We start from the raw sequence: 21,545 nt of genomic DNA, 5'->3' as shown, positions 1-21,545 counted from the left end.
ATAGCATCTAATTTTAGAACAAGTTTAGATTTGTTCGAATTGGTCACCTTTGGCACGAATTATGGCCTTCAAACGGCCAAAGGCTTTAATACACCCTCCAGAATATTTTCGCGATAATATTCGGCATTTATTCTGATTCCAGATGGTTGCAGTTTTTTCATCTCACCCTGTATACTATTATATGTGATAAATTTTGGAAAATATTGGAATGTGCAAAATTTAAAGATAATCAAAAATTAATTTGCAATTTTATGTCAATAATCGTAAATCAAATTGAGATGTGTTAAATTTGACGAGAATCAAATCGAATTTATGGGGGAGGTACCAGAAGAAGTGGTCCGATATATTCCATCTTCCCACCAGATGTTGTGTTGATAGAAATATTTGGATGTGTGAAATGTGAAGGGAATCGGTTGCTTACTTCGCGTTTATAAGCTAATCGGTTATTTTTGACCCTTTGTGAGGGAGATACCAGAGGGAGTGGTCCGATCTTTACACCAGGTCTTGTGTTGGTAGAAATATTGGGAAGTTTGAAAATAATCAGATGCTCATTTCGCGTTTTATGATCTTCATATTTATTCAAACGTTGACCCCTTTGTGGGGGAGGTACCAGAAGGAGTGGTCCGACATACTCCATCTTCACACCTGATTATGTGTTGATAGAAATATAGAAATGTGTGAAATATGAAGGAAACCGAATGTTTATTTCGGATTAGTTATTCAAATTGTTGACCCTTTGTGTGGGAGATAGCAGAAGTAATGATCCGATTTCTACCATGTTTATAACAGACCTGTCGATGGAAATATAGTGATGTGCCAAGTCTGAATGGAATCGGATGTTTATTTCGCGTTTTAGAGCTTCATGGATATTCAAAATGTTGACCCTTTGTTGGGGGAGAGGTGTAGATACCAGAAGGAGTGGACCGACATTTCCCATCTTCATAGCAGATATTGTGTCAGCAGGAATAACGATTATGTATTCATAGAAATATTGGGATGTGTTAAATATGATGCATTTCGAATTTTAAAATTATTTTGGATATGTACAAGTTTGACCTTTTGTGGGGGATGTGCAAGAAGGAATGGTCCGATCTCTACAATCTTTATAACAAATTTTTTGTTGAAAGAAATATAAAGATGTGCCAAGTCTGAATGGAAACTGCTGTTGATTTTGCGTTTTTTTAGCCACGTGGATATTCAAAATTTTGACCCTTTACGTGGGAGTTACTTGATGGATTAGGTCGATGTTTCCCATTTTCGCACCTGCCCTAACACTGATAAAAATATTGGGATTTGCAAAGTTTGCACAAAATTAGATGATATTTTCGTGTTTTATGCGGCAAATTATTTACTGCGAAATTTTTGACATTTTGTGATTGAGATACTAGGCAATAATGGTGCGGGACCGATCATGTGATACCCTACAACACAATATGTTGAAGCACCTTATACCCAAATGCATTTTGGACGATTTCGTTTTTGATATAATCATAGAGCCCTGCCCAGATGGTACATTCAGGTTTTTGATCCAGGAAATTTGACAAATATTTCCGCACTTCCTCGTGTTGTTAGGTGTTCAAAACAATTTCACACGAAAGTTGTGGTCCATTTTACAGCTAAATATATACTTAAATGGTCATCCAAAATGCTAGACTTCTTCCTTGCCATTAATTCTCTCCTCATGTAAAATTCCGTGTCGATTTGTTTTGTGGCCTGTAGAGCGACTGCAACATCAGGAAAATTTAAAATTTTTTGGTGCATTTGTATCCCTAAAACATCTTTGACCGTAACCCTTCCCCTATCCAAATTTCGTAAGAATCGACGATATTTGTGACCTGTGTATAATACCCTCCCACGTAGTGTTGCGGGGTGTAAAAATTTCAAAAATTTGTGATTTTAAATTATAAGTCAAATTAAAAAAACGCATGCGATAAAAAAATGTCGAAGATAGAAAAAAATATACACATTTTTCTTGGTATATTTTTCCTCGATTTTCTTAGATTTCGTCCTTTTCTGGCAAAAGTGAAAATCGGCCCAGCGGATCTTGACTTATAAGTAAAATAAATAAGATCAATTTCTTTCACGTATATATTGTTCCATTTTGCTGTATATCCGATATCTTGGTTATTAACATCACTGTAATGGTCAGAAGTGAGCTTTTAACGTATTTGTGATTTGGACGGGATTAAAAATATTGGTTGTTTAGTGGAAATTTTCTTATTTTGGACATAAAATTATAGTTTATTTTACTCACTAGATATTGTCCGATGACCATCCAAATTTGTAGGTTCTTATCCAGCCCTAAACTCTTATTCTATGCAAAAAATTAATTGGTTTATAATTGTGACTTGTAGGGAAACACGAAAATCAGGAAATTTTTCTGTTTTTTTTTTTTTCATCTCAACCCTAAATATTTTGCGATCATTTCCAAAAACAATAGGCTTCTATTCTGACCCTAAACACACCTCCATTTTCAATTTTTTGAATCGGGCCTTAATTGCGACCTGTAGCGTAATTACAAATTAACATGGACAGACGGACGAACAGACATACATAACTAGATCGAATCAGCTCGTCGAGATAGGAAGATCCATACATAGTTTCCTATGTTGGGGACCAATATTTCGAGGTGTTACATAATTGTTGGCCCAATCAAACTTATAATACAGCCAACACATATTGTTGTAGGGTATAAATATGAGTCCCTTGGTAGAATTTTTTATATGTGCGCGTTTCGTAAAGCCTCCAAATATTTTCAAAAAGAATTATCTAAAACAGTGACTTTCAAGTTTATAAAGCAGACAAAGCCTCTAAAAGATGATGGTCACTATACGTCCTTGTTTCGATAAATCCCTGTCTTTAACGGTTCCTTTCTTTATCCGGATTCTTATGGTTCTCACCACATTGCATGTAGTATGATATTTAAAGTTCTAAAATGGTTAAATATAAATATCTTAAAATGACTTTTGTCACTTTTAATTCGCAAACATTTTCTTTTCCTAAAGGTGGAGGTGTTATAAATCCGGCCTGGTCGAACTTATAAACTTTTTTAATCATCCTTTACAAAAACATATGTTTTCTTCCCTTTAAATTCAAAAGTTCAAACAAAGTCCCTCTTCACCCACCATTCTCTCAATCAAACCGCAAAGCAAAATCATATAAAAACCGCAAAACTTTAAATTAGATTATAATTTGTTTTATTAAATAACTTATATTTATGTATGCAACTTATGTACATTTGACATTTATACAAACTAGATAACATTGTGAGAACCAATAAAACAAAAGTAATAAAACCACAAACGTTTGGACGTGAGTTTGTTGCAGATCTGCTCCTTCTACTTCTCCACCATGACTATGCAAATTACTTGTGACCGGAACAGCTAATGTTCGCCGCGGTTTATGATCCAATTTGCTGACGGTGTCCTGGTTTGACTTTATCCATGCCATAGTTGAGACGCAATTGCTGCAGTTTGTCTTTGGTTAGTCCTTGGGCGAGTAAATGACTTTCGGCTTGGCTGATGAGATCCTGAATGCAATCGAACATTTGAGTGCTCTGCAATAACTTCTGGGACATGTATTTGTGACGGTATTTGGTTTTGGCTTTTTTGATTTTGTTATTGTAGCGAGAACGGCGACAAGCATCAGCACGTTGTTGTTGTTGATGTTGCTGCTGCTGATGGAACGATTGCTGTTTCAATGGCAATAAACTAGTGGCTGTGGCAGTGGTGGCGGTGATGGTGTTGTCATTTGGCGATAGCATTACTGCAGCACCTGTGGGGTCCATGATTTGTTGGTACATTTGCGTCTGCTGCAATCCCCCTTGATGTTGTTGCCTTGTCACCGATTGCTGACAATTCACGGCAGTGGCATTGGTGCGTCTTTCGATAATGATGGGATTCTCCGATAGCATTTGTTCGACGTACTGTTCCTCCTTGCGGGCACAATTCTCCTTAATGCGTTCCATTTCCAATTGAACCATACGTTCGATATTCTGTGGATTTACGTACGTTGACAACATTGTGGCTGTGTTTATGGTTTGCAACGGTAAATCCTGTGTTAAGGATGTGTAAAAATGCTGAAGCATATAATTCGTGGATGCGTCCATGCTAGCATTGCAATTGAAGTTTTCCATATTGGCTAAAAGTGGGTTTCAACGTTGATTGGTGAGCAGTTGTGTTACACACGACTTGGTTGGCTGAACTGTATGAAATTCCGAACGCGTCATTGGATTTTATATTCTTGGCCATTTCGTTCTTGATACCTGACTATTTTGGGCGGTTTTTCTTTCGCCTACAATTCAGGTATCAATGACCGCCGCCACTGTCGCCGCCAGCATTTCAATTTTCCGGATGCCTGATTTATGACTTTGTTTATGCATCGCGTCTCGCGTTTTTAAGGAGTATATTCTTATTGACGCGTCATGTTTTGCATTTAATGGGAATTTCCCAAATAATGGCCATGAATGTGTTTTTGGGATTTTATTAATTTCAATTGGCTATATCCGTTAAGTAGTAGTTGGTTGAAAGTCATAAATTACAAAATAATCATGTTTAATTTCAAATTGATTCTACGATTTGTTATCAATCGGTTTACTCAGACTTTGACAATGAGAATCATTGTCACTGAACCGGATTTGAAATCAATACCAACATTTATAAACACCCACCATGCAATGGGAGAAGGGTATATAATTTTTGTCGTTCTGTTTGTAACTCATCAAAATAACGATTAGAGCCTAGAAATTCCTTATCAGCGCAGAATTTTTAGACATTTCATGTTCATATGGGGGTTAACAAAAAACTCTTCCCGATTTTTCATAAAGGTTTATGTAAAAAAGCTTCAAATCAATGATATCCTTACATGCGGCGTACACTCAAAAATCCTTACATTTTGGGTATATAGTGTCTTTGGGTCAAATATTTTAACCTCCAAGTGTGTCACCTTTTTCAAGATTTAGCTAAAACCCACTCAAACGCGATCGAGGCAATTTAAAATATACCACAAATTCATTTGCCAAAAAAAACTAATTGCGTTCTGTATATAATATCCTCAACTAATTGTTCAAACTGTGCAAATCCTGATATCTGTATTAGAGCTAGGTAATGTGTAAAAAAGACAATATCGGCCCGCTCCTTCTAGTACCTCCCCCAAAAAAATTTGAATAATCATATATCTTATAACATGTGAAATAAAAGTTCCATTGTCTTTAAATTTCGCACATTCCAATATTTCTAACAACACAACGGATAACTCCTTCTGGTAATTCCCCCTCAACGGGTCAAAATGTTTAATAATCTCGCTCATAAAACGCAAAATGAGCATCGGATTCATCCACCAGCTGGCCAGACAGACGAACATGGTTAGATCGACATCGATATGTCCTTTAAATGTTAAATCGACTTCAAATATGCTTTTCGTAAAACCACACAATGACCCGACATTTTCCGATCGAACTGGCTATAATTTAGTATTTGTGGTTCTCGTTCAGTGCTTTTTTAGGTATTTTGAAGGATTTATAATATATTTTGGTTTTAGATACAATTTTGCATTTTTAGATACTTTTTAAGATTCTGATCCTGTTTGGTATTGGGATTCTCACTTCTCAAAACAAATTGGAATCGTTGTATGTTTTAGTGTAGCCTTTATGGGGGACGGAACCACTCTAACCTAAATATTTCGAAGATTTTGACAACATTTTGCAAAAGGTCTAAGTCATCGTATAATCCCCATACAATACAACCTCCAGTCATTATATTATTTTGAAGATTTTGACCACATTTTCCAATCGAATTGGCGCACGATAACTCTCGAAGGGAGTATTAGATTTGGTCCAAACTCGTAATATTATTATCAAACCTAAATCTAGTTCGGAGATGGGCAATATCGGTCCACTTCATCTGGTACATCCCCCAAAAAAGGGCGAAATTAAAAAAAAAAATACGGCATGAAAAGAGAAGGGATGATCCGATTTTGCTCCAACTTTGCATATCCACTCGATCAACCTTTCTATCAACACATATCTGTTATAAAGATGGTAGAGATCGGACTTCCTTCTGATACCCACCCACAAAGGGTTACATTTTTGAATACGCAAAACGATTATAAAATACGAAATAAGCATCCAGTTGTCTTCATATTTCACATATCCCATAAATCTACTAACACAAGATTTGCTGTAAAGGTGGGATATGTCCTTCCTCCACCACAAAGGGTCAACATTTTGTATAGCCACGAAGCTCATAAAATGCGGAAATAACATCCGATTCCACTCAGACTTGGTACATCTCAATATTTCTATCAGCACAAGATCTGTTACAAAGATGGTAGAGATCGGACCATTCGTTCTGGTACTTTCCCAACATAGGGTTTAAGGTTTTGAAAAACAAAACCCTCAAGGAAAGCGAAAAAACATCCAACTCTCTTCAAACTTCAAACGTACATAAATTTTTGCTAATATAAGATCTGTTGTGAAGATGATATATATCTGCGAACCCCTTCTGATACCTCACCCACAAAGGCTCACAATTTTCAATACTTTTATCTGTCATAACGTGCGAAACAAGTCAGCATGTTCTAAACATTTCTCTTAACCAGAAACCTGAGATGAATATGGAATTTATGATTTCGCATAAAATTGGATATAAATGTTCTATTTTCTTGTAAATTCGACACATACCAATGTTTCGGTCGACTATATCTGGTACATCACGCACATTTTAACATTTTCTAAAAATTATCACATATCTCATATATAGAGTGAAGGAATTAACTAATATAGTCCAAATCTGGCACATTGCAATATTTATATAATACATATTTAGGTCCGATACGAAAGGGACAATATTGGGCCATTCCTTCGGAACCCACTTCACAGAAGGTCACCAATTTGAATAATCATAACAGAAGTCAAAATATATTTAAATAATTCAATGTTTCATTTGCTACTAGAGAAGGATGTCAGAAGTTCCTCCTTGCCGAGTTATCCCTTTTTACTTGTGTTTTGCATAATTTTGCTTCTGAATTTCCAACTTTTCGATAGTATTTCCCCAAAACAAATCAGATATTTAAATGCGTAGTTTTGTTCATCGCAAAAGTTATATAATGTAGGTCCACTTTTTGTTTCCAAGGAAGTTTGAGGATAACCAATACGGCATAGCCGTACTTAACTCAGATTTAAAGTAGGGTACTTTCTTCGAGATGTATGACATTTACAATTTTTTACAAGTTACCCCATTTTGCAGCATTTTTTGAAGGTTGCGAATACTGAAATCTGAGGGAAGAATCTGATTGAGATTTGCTTTAGATAACCCACTTCATCATATCCGCCCATTTATCATTAAACTGTTAATTTTTTTCTTTGCGTTAAAAATATTTAGGGAATTTTTCTGATGAACGAAAATTAATTCGGGTGAAAAATATACATTCCTTTTTTATAACCTCCACCTTAACTATGTCACTCCGTTTGTAACATCCCTAGATATTGGTCGTAGACCCCATAAAGTGTATATATTCATGATCAGCACAAAATTCTAAGTTGATGTAACGATGTCCGTCTGTCTGTTGAAATCTCAGTACAGCCCACATTATTTGACGTAGAGCTTTAACATTTGGCACAACAATTTGTATTATATCTAGAATGGTTGGTATTGAAAATGAGATATATTTGTGCACGTTTTTGTATAGCCCTAGATAACAATCCATGCAATATAAAGTAGGTGCCCGTTTCGGTATGGCTCCATATAAAGCCCGACTCACTTTATGGTTTTCTTATAATTTTAAGTGCATTATCCATTATCACTTTTATATATAAATGGTGCCCAATGGTGGAGGGTTTAAAAGTTTGGGCTGGCCTAACTTAATGGTTTTTTACTTGTTGATTTTTCAAATGTTAGATTTTTAATTTAATTTGAAAATCACGCATGGAGTGCATGTTTTTCTTTTGAATACATATTTCTATCGTGGTACAGAAACACGCCCTTAGATTTTATAATAAAATCCTGCAGAATGTATAAGAAATGCCACCCTTTTATTTTTACTTAAATATTAACTGCCTATCTTATTAGACAGTTTCTTCTCATCACCGGCGTTTTTAGCAACAACAAAAAATCTGTAACAATATTTCCAAGAAACGCTAACTGTCGACCAGATTAAAAACATGTAATCCGGGAAATTTTGTTTACATCGCCGTAAAAAAAACAACTCTTTTTTTCAAACATGCTCATACATGTTGGCAAAAAATCAACATTGAGATGATGTAAACAAAGGGATTAGCGGGGTAGTACCTACGCGTAAGTGAAAAACAAGCGCAGCATTCCATAGAGCAGGTACTGTAAATTTGCTTAACCATTTGACATAACAGTTCTTAACCCATATTTCAATACAGTTAAGAATAAAATATCACGTGCACACTTGCTTGGTGGTGTTTTCAAAAATTGCAATGTAAACAAACCGCTCAGGCAGGGAATGTAGTCGCGGCAAAACAATCATCGTCGTATGAAAGGAAAAACAAAGAGATTAGCAGCACGGCACATATGGTGAAAATTATGAAAAGATGTTGGTAAAATATTTTAAGAACTTAAAAAGGCCTGCTTAACTTTTACTATCGGGAGAAAGTCACAACCTCTTAAAAGCCAGCAAAAAACTAATTTAATAGGATAAAGAGTTACTAATCCATTAATTTATTCCCTACACATACCCTACAACACTATTTTGTAAATATATAAATTTGAATAGGCCAACAAGTCTCACGAAATTTGGCATGAAAATAGGTCATTAAATGGAACTTAAACCGAACATTTTCTTGAATTTTCAGTAATTTTGTATGTGGTTAGAGTTTAGGAAAGAACATTTTCCATTTTGGATGCGGACAATGGACCATTTACTTTTAATGTCCTCCACCATTGGGTAAAGGAAGCATTTTTATTGTTGCAAAATGGTTAGGCTTTATCCCTTTATTATTGTTTTTATAAAAACAACGTTTGTTACGATGGTAATGTTTACCAGGGGGTAAGGCAGGGAATATCTAGGTTTCGGAAAGAGCCACCAATCCTCATCAGTTCCTTGTTTTTTGTCTGGGTTATTCTCCCCTGAAGTTATTTTAAAAATAACTTCTATGACAAAAAAAAAACTTTTTTTTACCCAAGTGACGATAATGTAAGCTCAATAGAAGAGGAACCAAAGAATTAAATAAAACTAAAATTCTTTTGGAAAGTCTTCTAAATCTTACAACCGCACTTATAAACATTTACATCTTTCTCCACTTGTTATGCTTTCGTTCAACCTGAACGAAGTAGCATAACCATTTAAGTTGGTTTTGTCTGTTACAACAAAAACCCCTTCGTCGCCCGTGCCTTGTCTATTAATAGAACAGTGTTGGCTCGTTTGTAGACCTATACACAGGGTGAGATAAAAAAAAAAACAGAAGGAAGTCAAACGCCATAATTTTTTACACTTTTTTAAATTTTATTGATAGAAAGCAAAAAATGTCGGAAATATCATTTTTAGAATAAGTTTTTAGACTAAGTTTAGATTTGTTCGAATATGGCCTTTAAACGGCCAATGAAACCGTCACACGCTGCTCGAATGTTGCTCTGCGGTATTTTGGCCCATTCTCGGCTTGAGATGATCGACACTTTGGTATTTTTTAGCTCCAACCTTGCTTTCCAAAATACTCCAGACACAATAGTCCAACGGATTGGTATCCGGAGATTTTGGTGGCCATTGTGCGTTGGAACTTAAGCGAGGAACCTCATTTTGTAACCATTCTTGGGGGTGCTGAGTCCCGTTGGAATATCCAAGGTCTGCGGCCGAAATGTTTACGTTGCCCAAGGCTTTAATACTCCCTCTAGAATATTTTCGAGATAATATTCGGCATTTATTCTGATGCCATGGTCGATTAATACGAGCGGAAAGCGACCATCGGCTGTTATTACGGCCCACACCATCACCATGGCCGGCGCTTGAGTTCTGGTGACCAACCGAAGGTGCACATTTTCAGCTGACCTCTTTGGCAAGTAAACCCGATCATTTTGTTTGTTTACAAACTGCTGGACAACAAATGTTTTCTCATCGGAGAAAACCAAATTCGGCAGTTCACCACTTTCGGCCAAGCGAAGCAACTCTTTAGCTCTTTTGAGTCTATTTTTTTCTGTTGCGGTCGGTGTAAGTTCTTGCACTTTTTGGAATTTCAATGACTTTACCCCGAGCTCATTTTTCAATATTTGCCGAATGTAATATTACGATATGTTCAGCTCACGAGCCATTTTTCGGACACTGCGACGCGGGTTTCGATCAAGTCGCTTCTTTACTTTTCAAACCATTTCTGCTGATGTTGCTGATTTCTTCCTTCCACTTCCGTAACGAGCAATGGTACGAGACACAAAAGATTTATTCACATTTAAATGCTGTAGCGCTCTAACGATAGCCACTTGCGGTTTTCCAGCCAAATGTAAAGAAATCACACTATCACGCTTGAATTCCATCACGAATAACTTTTTCTTTTTTTTTTTGGAAAATTCTCACCAAAATGCTTGTAAACAATATAATGAGCTGTCACTGGAATAATTTTAACAGCTGTCGGACAAGTAGCTTAGAAATGACAGCAGTCTGAAGTTGGTTGCAGCTTTTTATCTCACCCTGTATACTTTGTTCTGTCATTGGATCTACAACCCGTTACGAACTACAAATACCATTTGTTAGACAAATCCGTGACAAAAATCCTCAAAATACCAAATATCGGGAGGTACTTTACATGGGGGCTATACGAAAACGTGGACATGTGTATATAAAGTTCAACCACCGGAGCTGGAACCCGTTATGAACTAAAATACCAATTTTTGACAAGCTAAAACCATCAAAATACCAAACATCGGGAGGTACGTTATATGAGGATTATACGAAAACGTGGAACTATACATATAATGTTTCTCCACCGGAGCTAGAATCCATTATGGCGTTCAAATACCAATTATTAGACAAATCCGTAAAAAAAATATGGCGAAATTCATCAAAATACCGAATATCAGAAGCTACCTTTATATGGGAGCTATTCCAAAACGAGGACTGATTTATCTCATTTTCAATACCAACCATCCTAGACACAATACGAACTACTGTGCATAATTTTAAAAGCATACATCATCGACGGAAATCGTTAAATCGACTTAGAATTTTATGTTGTATATATACTTTGTGAGGTCTATGACGACTATTTATAGGTGTTACAAACGGAATGACAAATTTAATATAAAAATTTACAATACTAATTATAAACTAATTAATTTATTGATTATTTATTAATTTTTTATTTTTGTTTGTCTTTTAATAATTTGTTATTTATTTCGTTATTTAATTTATTTACCTATTTATTAATTTTTTTTATTTTTTCCTATTTGTTTACTTATATATTTATTTCTTAGATATTTATTAAATTATTGATATCTTTTGTGTTCAAATCCCATTTGATTTAAATTAATAACCATTCACTTGGAATTTAAATCTCTTTAATCATAATAGCTATTTACTCCAACACAATCCGAACGGTACCTGCTGCGAACCCTCAAAGATATTGATTCATTCAGTTTCCCGCCTTTGTGGGACAAACATTTGTAAACTGATAAAGTAGCACATTCGCATGCTGTTTATCACAGTTGGAGTTGGAATCTGCAGCAAAAATATCATCAGTTATGTCAACAAACACAACAGATATCTCGGCCACAATGACTTGATAAACAAGTCGAGAATAATACAAAATGAAGATACATTAGCGAGCCTTATAAAAGTCCGCTTACTACTACGTCAGCATGTCACTCGTCTAAGTAATTGCATTCCAATCGATTGGAAGGCACATTTCAATTCAGATTTTTTCTTATCCGCCATCCAACACCTGACACCCAGGCGAATCCAATGCATCAACATAAACATCAACATCAGCAGGAACATAATTCCCATCACCATGAGTCAGCTCCAACTAACCTGACCAACACAGAGGGTATTTTATTGCAGCAGGCTTGGATGTCGTTGGCACAGAACCTTCGAATGCAATCCATCAGTAACTTTCAACATTTGGGTACTTCGTACATCGGGCAGATTGTGGAAATTGAAATGAAACGTTTAAAGGCCAATTGCAGACGTGAAGAGGAGCTGTATGTGGAGCAAATGCTTTTGGAAAATCCCATTGTTGTTGAAAGACGCAGCAGTATGTCAATGCCAGAGCAATCAACAAAAGCGGCAGCGGATGCAACACCTAAAACAAATGATGATGACGACGACGACGATGATGGTAATAATAATGGCCAACAACATTCCAACGGAAACGGATGTAGCAGCATCAGTTCCAACGGAGTTAGAAATGACACGGCCACAACTCTACTACTGCAACAGCAGCAGCAACGGGCCGAATCATGTCGTCGCTCTCGCATCAACAACAAAATTAAAAAGGCCAAAATGAAATTCCGCCATAAATTCATGTCGTCTAAACTCGTTCAGAGTCTCCGCATGCTGGAGTGCATACAAAAGCTGATTGACCAAACGGAAATGCAACTAATGAGTCAAGGTTTCACTGCCCAACAGCTGGAGAAATTGAAAGAGCTGGTGTTTTGCAATGGCAGCCTATGATAGGAATTTTAAAATAATGGAAATGACAAATGAAACCGAAACAAAAATGGTAATGAAATTAAGGTCTCACTGAAGCTGAGAGCTGGAATTACATGTAATTATAGCTAATTTAAAAGTTTTATTTGTTTGAGAACAATAAACAGAAAAATACAACAATATGTCACCTCTATTTTAAATTTTCTGTCTTTCGTTTCAAAGTTAAAAAGCGGGTTTAAATAATGGCCTTTATAAGGTCAGCAAGTAAGCCCATCCGACATAATTGCGATTTTAAATTCAAAGAATAGTACAAAAACTATTAATTTTTTTCACCCTGTATTTTTCCCAAAAAAGCCAGAGCTTACTTTGCACGTTTCAACATAACGGTACCCCGCACAACAGGCGTAAAAATGACCTTATTAAGTGGAAAAATTTTTTCACAACACTGAAGCATTTAGATATTGGACTTGGTACATCTCAATATTTACATCAACACAAAATCTCTTATAAAGAAGATGATGATCGGACCATTCCTTCTTGTACCTCCCCAAAGTGTCAGTTTTGAATAACCAGAACGATCATCAAATCTGAAATAAGCATTCGGTTTTTCATATTTCACACATCCCATTATTTCTACTAAAACAAAATCTGCTGTGAGGGTGGTATATATCGGTCCACTCCTTCTGGTACCTACCCTACAAAGGGTTCACGATTTTAATAAACAAGAAAAAAGCTCTTAAAAAATCACCCTTTACATCAAATTAGGAATTTTTGCGGCATTGGGGGGATCAAATGAAACATAAATCTAAGCTATAGACATATCTTAACAGATTTTCATAAAATTTGTCATACTTGCTTCTAGGGTAAATCTGGATTGTTCTTGGACCTGCTATTTGATTACAAAAATACATGTGTAGATAAAAATATTATAGGTCTAGCTCGGTTATTTTTGCATGTTACAATCAATGTCAAACATGTAAAGTAGAACAAGTAAAAGACCAATGAATGAATGAAGGGACCAAATGCCATAGTATAGCTTGTGCCGTTAGAATATGTAGTTAAAATCTTCTTAATATATCAAATCGGACAGTGTCATTAAATGAGGGATATAATAAAACGTGGACCAATAAATTTCATCTAGGTTTTTCCCTTCCAAAGTTAGAGTGATTAACACGGACGGAAAACAAATTTTAATTGCCTTAGAATGCTACGCTTTATATGGCCATAAATCATTATTTCGATTAGTTGCCAATAAAACGACAAACTTAATTTACACACCATACCGTATAACTGCAGCCGTAATATCCTGCCCCTTCAGTGGGGCCCCAGCAACACTTGACACAACTAAATTTTGTAATTAACATTACTATTTACAAGAACTTGGCTTGAGGGGCATTGGCTAAAATGTCGAGAGCCAAAAGTAGCAACAAAAGACAATTGTTTTTGACACTTTAGCACTTTTGAACTCTTGAAGTAGGGTGAGAAGGTTGTCATAAGGGTTTACAATCAACTGCATCTTAATATCAAACAATAGATAATATATAACATGGGCAGGAGAATGAATAACATAATTCTAACTCCACAGTAAGTGGCAACATTTTAGTCAGACACAACTTGAAAACATATATATGTATATCGACGTCAGTTTACAGTAATCAATATAGCTTTCACGACAAGCTCAAAGCAAAGAGGTAACAAACATTTTCTAAAAGCACACGGAATTATTTTGGTGAAATAACATAACAAACTAGTAAAAAAGCATGTAAGTTCGTCCGGACCGAACTTTGACGAACTTGAAATTTCTCAAAAATACCGTTTAAATAATGAACTTTATCGGGGGCTATACAAATACGTGGACCTACATAAGCAATTTTTTGTAATAGGCTGTAATACCTATTAAAAACTTTAAATACCGGTGAATAATGCAGCTAAAGTCATCAAGTCATACCGAATATGGGGCTATACGAAGACGTGGAACCTAATACCAAACTTTTTTTGTCATAGGCGTATTACAGCCATTACAAAATTTGAAACAATTCCGGTGAATAATGCCGCTAAAATCATCAAAACACCGAATATAGGGAGATACCTGGCTACTGGCAGAATACAAATGTGTGCAATATTGAAACTTTATATCTCAATTCGTTCGAAAGATAGCGTGATTACAACAGAATATATATACTTTGTCTATCATAAATATTTCGAGGAGTTCGGCCGCGTCGAACTTTCAATACCCTCCGCCTTAGGGTTCTATTTGTTTCTATTTCCAAAATAAAAAAAAATGTTCAATTGTGAATTTTGAAATTGTTCAACTTTGAAATTCCTTATGTATGGGTTTTACTTGTATGTTGAAAAACGTTGACTGAGTACGTCAAATTTTAAGTAACGCTGATTCTGACACCTACCTTCTCTAAATTATAAAATATTTGGTTAAAGACATGAACTTACCTTCGAATTTCAAAAGGAGGATTTCGTTTTCAGCACCGAATCACATTGAACATTCGCTATATATCTGCGAAATCTTAAAATGAGATCTTCACATATTTTCATTTTTAAAGAAAGAGTTTATTTTAGATTTTTAATTTTCATTTGCTCAAAGACACTTTTAGAATATTTTTACAATTTTAAAAACGCGCGTTGTATTTCCCCGATATACCGACCGAAAAAATGCAATAGTTTGTTTGCTAAAGATAAGTCATTTTCGCGAATTTCATCAACGAGTGAAATATTTACACATTCTCATTTTGGCAACAATTTGGCAATTATTTAAGATTTGTAACTTCTTTTTGCTTAAACACAGACTACTCAATGTTCATATATTTAAAACGCACGTTGTATTTTCCCGATATACCGACCGAAAATTGCACATCTTTATTTTACTCTACGAATACTTAAAAAAAGGCCACCACTTCAGTATTGTATTTCTCCAATAATCATTCTGTAAGGATCTAATAGTTTGTTTGCAATGATTAATTCGAATCACATTGGAGATTTTCTGCAAACATTCTCTCGAAATTCTTCAACGACTGAAATCTTTTCGTTTTGACAACAATTTTTTAATTAAAATTTTAACAAATTATCTTTCTATTCTCTTTGCCACATAAATCAAATTTATTTTTTAGTGCAAAATTGTGTACTGGAAACTTTTTATAACGAAGAGAATTCGGTGTTTTAGTTAATTATTTCTATTTGAAATTTGTGAGATCTGAAAATAAAAATAAAATTTGAATTATTAGAATCGCATAGTCGACTAGGATAAATACCTATATTGGTAAATACTTAAAAGTATAGGATAATAAATTGGAGTTTCATTTTTCATTATATGGAAAATATGTGGAAAAATATGACAAAAATCTTATAAATAACGAATAACGGGTAACATATAAGGGTACATATATGGGGGCTATATCCATATCGAACTACAAATACTAATTTTTAGACAAATTGGAGAAAAAATGTGGTTTAAACCATCGAAATATGAAATATCGGGAGCTACCATTATGTGGGGCTATCCCAAAACGTGGACCGATATATCTTATTTTCAATACCAACCATACTAGACACAATAAACACAAGCTCTTCGTTAAATAATATAAGTATTATCGTAATTTCAACAGACAGACGGACATGGACACTTAGAATTTTATGCTGATCATGAATATATATACATAATGGGGTCTATGGCAAATATGTAGAGGTATTACAAATATACAGCCTGTTTTTTTTTTTAATTTGGCTTCAACAGTCGACAAACTATTGTCGTTCAGTTTACACACTTGGAAATAGCTAGCCGACGACACGACAAAAATGCATTAGAAACATTACAGAAATATGATATTTCAAAACCCGCGGAGAAAGGTATCAGAATTGATATATAAGGACTCAGTAATCCAGAATCCAGAGGATTTCCCAGTACACTGAATCGATATGTGAATCCCCTATTAAAAAACCTCAGATCTGTTGGATTACAACATAATGCTGTTATGTAATATTAACATAACATATTTAGATACTACCGAATCAAAGCAACAATGTGTCCATATAGTTACTTCACATTTCAAACTCTGATGGGGAAAGTATGAAGGTAAATAAACAATTGGTGTTGTTGTCCATGCTACAACTAGCACACGGTTGGAATATTTGCTATTAAATATTCTTGCCATCAACAAAAAGTCATAGTTAGGGAATTACAACAAATAATACTAATTCCGGCATTTATTAACAGAATTGAAATATGTAACAATTTTAAAAGCGAACATGCAAAAAAGCATTAAGTCCGACCGGCCCAAACTTTTAATACCATCCACCTTGAGGTAAAGTAAACCTTAAAAATAAATGCATTGAGATTTAATATTGGTGCAAGTTCCATTTTTGCAGGGAGATTGCAGTAGAAGTTTTCAAAATACTATATATATTGTGAGTTTCATTACTTTCAAATTAGTCTCTAAAAGCCGGGATCTAAACAATTACGCGAAAATGTGGCTGAAATAATTAGAATATCGAAAGGTACCATTATAAGGAATATATAAGAAAACGTGAATCTATATAGACAAAGTATAGAATTCCTTATAGATTTTGCCATTTCCGTCTGTCTGAAGAAATGACCATAGATTCCGAAAGAAATTTAGTTTACTATTCGGCAAAGTTTTCGAAAATTAAAATAAATCGGTACATTCGAAGATTCCCATAGTCAGAAGAGAAAAGCATATTCCACCAACGTTCTTCATTTTTATGCCCTCCACCATACTATGGTGGTATATTAACTTTGTCATTTCGTATGTAATTCCTCGAAATGATCATTATAGAGCCAGAAATACACACAAATTTTCGATCTGCGTAAAATTCTATGTCGATTTATCCATGTCTCTCCGTCTCTCTATCAAATCACGCTATCTTTCTAACGAATTGAGATAGAACGCTAACATTTTGCACATAAATGTATTTTTATCAATAGGCCATGTCGGCCCACGTTTTCATGTAGCCCCCATATAATGAAAAATGTCTTCTTCCTGAAAAAATTCGTTAATTTTTTTTAAATTGTTCACTACGCCAATAAAACTTCTGATAAATCAATCAACTGTTAAAATGTTTTCCCCAATTTAAGACTTTTTTAAAGTAGCCGGATTTCGGTGTGGTCTTGAAATTTTCCCAATTTGATACTCATTTTAAGGTGCCGGCCGAACCGTCCGTTAGGAAAAAATGCTTAGTAAATTAAGGTGATATTCCATTTAATAGCAAATTCACAAATTTGGCATTTAGAAGAAAAGTAACAACAAAATTTAACCTGTTACGACAAGTAGACAGTTGCTTTGTATTTCTAATCCAAAAAAAAACTCTGCCGTATGATATTTGTTTTTCTTTGGTTCTTAATGATAATTTAAATGTAATGCACCAAAAGTCCATAAAACTTGTCAAGAATTTGCAAATCCGACAAGATACGACATAAAAACAGGATTGCGAAATATTATTACCGGCCTACAACGATCGGACACTGTTCTATTTCTTTTTTTTAATAATTAATTAATAATTGGTACTTACGTTATTTCCTTCAACATTCCATAACGTAAATGTGTATTTTCGCGTTGAATTCCCATTTAAAACACAAAACACCTTCACTTATTGAGCAAATGAGTACATATTCGGTTCATCGCTATTCAGTAATTGGCATGCCTGCACCAATTGTTTGCAACACCACAAACACACACTCACACAATAATATTTTACCGTTAATTTTTATAATGCAACAATTTACCAAAAAGAAACGCCACAACACTACACTGGAATTTCGCATTATATTAATTTTATTAACTATTTCACTGTTTATTACTTTTAAATAATTACCAATCTATAAAAATTATTATAATTGCATAGAAATTTAAGAGCACGACTTATGTGGCGTTTCCACTGCACTTGATTCGCTCTCTATTCGTTGTTTGACCCTTAACTATGAAAAAACTACCTAATTCTTCACACAAAATTTCCTGAGCGAACACTCATATTTGTACGTTGTTCAATTCAAATCACTCTCAGAATAACGAAAAAATATGTCCCATCCCTAACAAATGAGAGCATTTATCGAAAAAATAAATTATGACATTTAAAAATTAAAAACAGAAAAATTTAATGAAATTTTAAAAATTTTTGGGAAGACTGAAAATTATGAATGAAAACTACAATGTTGAATGGCGTATGTACATTCAAACGAAAGTAAATTTTGTTTTCTCTCTCATTCGAAGTACGCATTTGGTCCACGAGATGAAATTTCCACAGAAAACTGCAAACAAAAGAGGCAATATTTTCAAAATGTTTCTATTGGCAGAAAAAATATTTGACAAGTGTCTCTCCAGTAGAATTTAAAAATGGAAAAACACAAAAATATGTTCAAAATGTCAAGATTTACACAAAAAGTTGAAAACGTGAATGAAAATTATAAAATTATTGATATAATACATATTTGGGAGAAAAACAATCATTTCTTTTATTCATATTAGTGAGAATTTAATGTATTTTAGTATAAATTCCCATTAAAATCAAGAAACAAAATTTTTGAAAAAAGGAATTATTTTACTATGAATTACGAATCGTGCCGTATGAACGGGTTAATTCGTGTACCTAATTCTGAGAGCGAACAACGTTGTTCGGTTTCCAATGGAAACATGCTATTAACAGCAACGACGCGAACATTTTTCTTACAAGACTGATACAAGCGGCGCAATTCTACAGCGTTGCATTTTTCAACTAGAGCTGTTACTTGATCGAATTATCGTTATTCGATAACAAGGACTGTGTTTAGTAGCTGTTATTATTTATTTGTTTTTGAAGATTAAAAAATTAAAAAAATGCAAAAAAAATTTTTAGAATCTTCAGAAAGCCTCAATATACATATAGATACAATTTAAATAGAACATTCTATAAAGAAAATATTTTAAGTTCATAATTTCATACCACAAGCATCGAGCCCTTGTAAATGATTTATAATAGACGACAATCTAATAGGAAAATCTCCTTTTTATGGCAAGGGTCTTTCAATACCCTTGTAATTATACAGCATGTTGTTTTTATGGCATGTTTTTATATAGAGTACCATAATTTACAAGATAGGTCAGAGAAACAATCTGAATAATATAAACTAAATTAGGAGAATAGCAACTTATGTTTTTAATTAAAAAACATGAAGTGGTTCGTCTGTAGGTCATGCTTTAATGAATGGAGAAACTTTAAACAAAAATCATACAGAAAAATACACAAATTTGAGTGAAAATTTAATATTTTACGGTCAGCTTTTTAATTTTTCTATCGACAACTTAAAAATCGATAATCCGTGTATGCCGGATTACCAAATATTCATAACAATTTATCGAGTACATGATATTCGGGTAATCGGAATTCAACAACTTTGGCACAATTGAGAATTTTTCTTGACAGACTGCACGAGCTGCTGAAATTTTGCAAAGTTTTATTCTGTGAAAACTAAATTAAAATAAAAATTAAGCAAAATGACTAACGCCTGGAGAGCTGCTGGGCTTACGTAAGTAAACCAAGAAATTTAACAACAGTGCATAGCTTGCCAAATGCTTTGAGGGAAAACAAACAGAAATTACGTAATTTATGTCAAAGTACTTGGTAGAAACGCTATGCGGCAAGTTAATAAACTATAGCCTAAATTATTGGAAACTCGGCATTTACTCTGCACATTCTTACTTAACCTTTCAGCTACATCCAATACTCCAACATCTGCGCCCGTGTAGTGCGTCAAGCCTTGAAGGGTGATTTGCGTGCTGAGGCTGCCAAACGTAACGAAAGCCATGTCAAATTCACACCATGGACTGATGGCAAACCAGCCCGTAAGTATCATCTAAACGTAGATGGAGCATAAATTGATTATCTTATTGCTATATAAATATTAACCTTATAAATTTCTTAAAAAATAAACATTACAGATGAAAAGTGAGATCTTTAAAAGTCACCATTAAGTGTCTTTGATAAGAACTTTTCTTTAGACATATATTGTAAGTTGTAGACGTAGGTTGCGTGTGTATGTTCCTCCCAAAAAGTGTTAAACAGAAACTAACCATATGTCTCAGTCCGTAAAGATTAAATATGTTGTCCAAAATTCTTCCTGATCTTAAATTTTCCTTGCTGAAGCCCCGTTCCCAACTTAACGTTTCATGTTTTCGAAGAGTAAATTATGTGAAATGTTATGACATTGCGTTCTCAGGCCATACGCGCCATAATATAGAGTACAGTTTTGGAATTCAATGCTGCTCACCTTAATTTACATGCTTACACAAAAAAAATCAAACATTGGAAAAACTTATTTGAAATTGGGTTTAACTTTCGCATCTAAATTCAGAAATATACGTTAATTTCATTTTGAAAATTATAGAAATAAAACTCAAATATTTGCCTAAATGTGTATTACATATTCATTGTGTTGCAAATTCCAGCAAACATAAACATAACAATATCTTGATTACCTAAGGCTTTCTTAAAAATGAAATTATTCGTCAAAACATACTAAACCATCAAAATTTAAACTTCCCGAAGCAACCCTCAAAAAAATTTCCTGTTTGGATTATGTCGCAACTAATATCCTAGAAATCTATTTTATTATTTTATTAATTCTATTTTCTTTTGTTTATTTTTCAGCTCGTGCCCAAGCCAGCGAATAAATTTAATCATTTGTGTATTGGTTAAATATAAATTCCATCAATTCTTAATTCATCGTTAGCAGCAGTTTCCAACAAATAAATTTATTATAATTTTCGAAATGTTAATGCTAAAAGCAACAACAGAAATAAAACACAACAATTATTAAAAAAACCAACAATCTTATATTTTTCTTTTTCTCTTTTAACTTAAAACAAAAATAAGGCACTATATTTTTAAAACATCAGGCAAACATTATCGGCAAATACAAATGCGGTCATATAGTTCATATATTTTTAAAT

General features: G+C 34.1%; 1 long non-coding RNA gene across 1 annotated transcript; it reads left to right on the top strand.

The window, feature by feature from the left end:
• Positions 1-20,534: 20,534 nt before the first annotated feature.
• LOC131801850 (uncharacterized) lies at positions 20,535-21,424 on the top strand. Its single transcript, XR_009341930.1, has 2 exons — positions 20,535-20,603; positions 21,244-21,424. It is a non-coding gene; the product is annotated as an uncharacterized LOC131801850 (long non-coding RNA).
• The last annotated feature ends 121 nt before the right edge of the window (positions 21,425-21,545 follow it).

This window comes from Musca domestica, unplaced genomic scaffold (assembly GCF_030504385.1).
Source record: "Musca domestica strain aabys unplaced genomic scaffold, Musca_domestica.polishedcontigs.V.1.1 18, whole genome shotgun sequence".
NCBI lineage: Eukaryota > Metazoa > Arthropoda > Insecta > Diptera > Muscidae > Musca > Musca domestica.
This window is presented reverse-complemented; position numbering and strand designations above follow the sequence as displayed.